At 48.3% G+C, this 4,637-nt stretch overlaps 1 long non-coding RNA gene across 1 annotated transcript; it reads right to left on the bottom strand.

The window, feature by feature from the left end:
• Positions 1-439: 439 nt before the first annotated feature.
• Positions 440-3,050, bottom strand: LOC126488297 (uncharacterized). The gene is made up of 2 exons (XR_007588636.1): positions 1,556-3,050; positions 440-1,185 (listed from the first exon to the last, which is right to left on the bottom strand). It is a non-coding gene; the product is annotated as an uncharacterized lncRNA (long non-coding RNA).
• Between the last annotated feature and the right edge of the window lie 1,587 nt (positions 3,051-4,637).

Raw genomic sequence — 4,637 nt, 5'->3', positions numbered from 1 at the left:
ATGTATGCTGCTGGGGACCTATCACTCCAGGTTGATGGACTTTTCATAAGATAGCACTTCTTAGAACTTTGCTTGCTTCAGGATCTGCTGGAGAGGTGAAGGGTAAGGCTTTCACATACCCTCATCATGAATATTGGAAAAGTGTATTGGTGGATAATGGGGTGGGGGGTAACTCTTACCTCAGAAAGGAGATGAAAAGTAAGATTAAATAAATTGAGACAATTTGGTAACATCTGGATCACTTTTGCCAGCTCCAAAGTCTTCGTGAAAGTTCCTGCTGCCTTGTATTAGTCTCATTTATTGTCCCCAGTTTTGGGTCATTTATTGGAAATTGATGCAAGGAACTTTTGATTAAAAAAAAAAAAACCCTGTGGGTAGCTCCTTTGGTTTTAACTCGTGTCTAATAGTTTCCTCCACTCTCACAGTAAACACCTTGTCATTAGTTGATTTTAAGCATGAGAATATTCTATAGATGAAACCCCTAGATGTTTTCATACATTGCAGGTTATTCAAACTTATTCACAAATACTTTACATTTGTCAATGTCACTTATCAAACCACAAATCAACTTTAAATACTTGATGTCAAATGGTTCCTTCTCGAGCAACTCCACAGAAACTCATGTCTTGAAATGGCCGGCACTGTGCACGCTCCCGTTCTTGACTCTCAAAATGGACACATGAGCAGTAAGTTACATTCATTCATTTCCCTTTGTTTAAACAAAACATTCAAGAAAGCACACACACAAAAAAAATCCGTCGGTCCTTAGCCACAGGCCTAATAATTAAAACAATAAAACTATACTGCCTTTGAAAGTAAAAATACATTCTGTATACATAAACAGAGATTGAACCTCACCAAACTTCCTGTATTTTCATTTAAAATTATGTCCGTTATTCAAAACTAGTACAATGAATGCTGGGTCCTATTAACTAATTGATTAATTAAATATACAGAGTATGTAATTAAACTAAGTACAAAATGCCTAACACAACAGATTGTGATCCAATGCTAACAAATGCACTAATAATAAAGCCATAAGGTCATGATAAATAAAGCCATTAATAATAATAGCTCTACTCCTTAAGTTGGAGTCTCTAAATTCCATCTTGTCTTGGCTATATTACAAATTATTTTTACATGGACACGGCGGAATAATGGAGAAAAAAATCGTTGATGGTCGCCCTTAAAAAGAGAGGGGGAGAGAGAAAAAAAACATGTTTAGTAAAGGTACAATTATACTTTAAAGATACATAACTTTCTCCCACTTTAATTTTATGTACCCCTACAAATGTGAGTCATCACATAATAGATTAAAGCCAATCCTAATTTAACATTTCCTTAGTTGATTACTTTTTTAAAAAAGTAAGTTCATTAGAAGTAACATCAGCGTCCTTCTAGATCATTTTGTTAACGAACACACCGAAACCAAATTCATCTATATTTTACCTCACCGATTTCTTTTCTCCCAGTAACACTACAACGACTTATATCCCTTAAAAGCTGTCTCACTCCCCTGGCTTACATATTTCCCCTTGGGCTGAATTTTACTTACGAAAGGAGAACACAAAGAGGCGTCTGGTCACTTCTAGAGAGGGTCATTGGCTGAATAGAAAAGACAAAGAATCAATACTTTGGAGTTGCCCTGGCCCCACCCCCTTCAGAACTGCGACGTGTTTGGCCAAATGATTTAAGAGCCAAAGACTACGCCTCTTCCTCTCTTCACAGTTGAGAACGTCTCGTCTTTTAACGTTGCAGATGCCTTGCGCCCCCACACCCAAAACGCACGGTGTACACGTCCTCCGCACCTTCGAGCCGAACTTTTCCAACGTCGAGTTTCATACTGGAAGAGCTTAAACAACCTTAAAAAGTTTTAGTTAGGGAGGGACAATGTAAAGTGAATTTTACGTTTCTTTCCAGGACAGTCTTTACTGCTTACAGATGAGAGTCGCCTAAAGTCCATTTATAGTCTGTCAAAACCAGTCGCTCCCCACCCTGGCGAGGCTGACAGCAGGCCACCGCCCCCACTCACTTTTCTCTCTGCTCTTCCCCGTTCACTCTTCTCAGACTATTTTCTGAGTTCTCGGGGCACACTCTGTCCTCTCCCCACACCGACCCCCCCAAACACACTTTCCACCCCCACCCTCCACTCAGCGCGACACAAAACTTTTTTTTTTCAGAATTATCCCCGCATCTGTTACAGTCTGCAGTGACTAGCCTCATAGTTGGGGGGGGGGGGGACGGGAAAGGTCAGCCTAAAAGTCCCCTCCCCCTCCTTTTTTTTTTTTTAGATCGCAAGTCACCTCTCACTCCACTCGAAAATGGCGCCGAAATCGTAGAACTTCTTAAATTTCATTGTAAGCTTTTTGCAATGGTTTCTGGGATTTTCCTGCGAAGCTGCTCCGCCAAGTCGAACTAGCGAACAAGCCAGAGACGCGGGACAGAGGAAGGAAAAGGAGGGTGGGGAGGCGGACAGACAGACCGACTGACGTCCGGACAGACGGAGAGCGAGAGAGAAAGGGCGGAGGGCTGTGGCGGGGTTGAGGGGGGTAGAAGATCGGGCACAGGGTCTTGGGAGGGCGCGAGGTCACGGGGGTACGGGACGCTGAGCGACAGAGGGACCGAAAGTTGGGAGCTGGGAGTCGGGGTGCGGAGCTCACAGAGAGGCGTGGCGGAGGAGAAAAGGAGCCAGGCTGGAGCAGGGCAGGATCCGGGCTGGAGCAGAGCCGGAGCAGGGCCGGAGTCGGACTGGAGTCGGGCCGGAGTCGGGCTGGAGTCGGGCTGGAGTCGGGCTGGAGTCGGACCGGAGTCGGGCTGGAGTCGGGCCGGAGTCGGGCCGGAGTCGGGCTGGAGTCGGGCTGGAGTTGGGCTGGAGCTGAGCGCACCCCAAGAGGCGAGCGGGAGCAGCCAGCGCCCAGTGGCTCGCCGCAGCCCTAGAAAAAGCCGGCCCGGGGGGTGTGGCCAGGCTCTGCTCCGCGCCCCTCCCAGCGATTCGCCCGCTCCGTTCCGAGGCCCGGGGGGCGGAAGGAGGGGGGGGTGAGGCCGTGCAGGCGCTCAGCGCCACAGCCTTGGCCTGCAGCCAGGAAGGGCTGGGGAAGGACGTGGGGAGCCTGCAGTGGCCACGTCCAGAGCCTCATAGCCCCGGGTTCTGGAAGAAAAAAAAAGGAGAAAGGGGAAAGGGGGAAAAAGAGCAAAACCAAGGACACAAGGTAGCTCAGCTTCAGCTGAAAGACCCAGAACACAAACGCCACTCTGCTCTCACTAGTCCTCTGGGCTGCCAGCAGGGCACAGAGTGGCTAATCAAAACCTCTTGGGATTGTTTATCTTGGGGGGCGTTCTGAAATGGGGTGGGGGAAATAAGGGACCCTCAAACTGCAGGGGGGTGCTCAGGGTGCATTCGTGTCCCAGATCTGTAGGTCTTCTGTGCTCTGACTACTCTTTCCAAACTCTCCCTCAGGTAGAGGACTCCCTTAGGTCCTGGCGGTCCACTTTGGGGGTGGTGGGTGGGCATGACACCGAGGCAGGGAACAACAGTTTTTATGTATGTCCAGCTCAAGAAGGGAAGTCTTCATGACAAGTTTTGAGTCTTGACTGAGGAAAGAAAAGGAGTCTTTCTTCTGTATGGTCGATTTCCTTAGGGACGACGTTGTTTACTAGGGAGGTGAGAGAATGGTATTGAAGTTAATAGCAGGGTGTCCACATTCTGACAAGGTCCGTGCCAAAGCTAGAGAGATGAAGTGTAACGATGGCCACGATTTTCAAATGATGTCGCCGACACACACACACACACACACACACACACACACACACACACACAGAGGGAAGAGAGAGAGAGAGAGAGAGAGAGAGAGAGAGAGAGAGAGAGAGAGAGAGAGAGAGAGAGGGGGTAATGCATTGCCACGAACTAACAAACAATGTTGCTTCTGGGTGGGAAGGAAATAGCCTTTCATTGTACTATATTCGCGACTTGCTTGTATATTTGCAAAATGTCATAACAACACAAATCTGGAGAAACCAAACATGGTGGTGCACGCCTGAGATCCCAGCACTAGGGAGGTGGAGCAGGAGAAACAGAAGTTTAAGAGCATCCTTGGCTACATAACAAGTTCGAGGACAGTTTGAGCTATGTGAGAGACTGCCTCACAAAAAAATCTGGGAGAAATCCCTTATAAAATAGCGCCTGGATGCTAAACATAAACTCGGCTTCTTTCTTTACCCCTTTCCCGGGTTGTACAAATCTTTGAGCGAGCGGGATGTAAACTCAGATGGATTTGAACAGGAAGGGCAGCGGGTATCACTGGCCTGCATCAGCCACATATCTTGGGGCACCAGAAGATGACCAGAAGGGGCCACAGGGGCAGGTGGAGTGCTGGGTGCAAGGCGCTACACAGGAACTACTTAGCGCATTTGCTTGGGGACTCCGAGGGAGAGGCCCTTGTCCTGGTTGGCAGCTCTTGACTAAACCTCCACTCCAGCCACCTCTTGTCTGGTCTGGGACTTAGTGGGTTCTGGGGCGTCATAGACTACCGAGATCATCCGGACGTCCGTGAAACGCCAGCAGCTGAGTGTCACCCTGGCAGCTGCGGTGCGGCCGCGGGGTCCTCCATGCTCCCAGAGTACAGCCGAAGTTTTGTCGC

This window comes from Alexandromys fortis, unplaced genomic scaffold (genome assembly GCF_014885135.2).
Source record: "Alexandromys fortis isolate MF-2015 unplaced genomic scaffold, M_Fortis_MF-2015_v1.1 scaffold_194, whole genome shotgun sequence".
Lineage (NCBI taxonomy): Eukaryota > Metazoa > Chordata > Mammalia > Rodentia > Cricetidae > Alexandromys > Alexandromys fortis.
The sequence above is the reverse complement of the archived record's forward strand: the minus strand, read 5'-3'. Positions and strand labels throughout refer to the sequence as shown.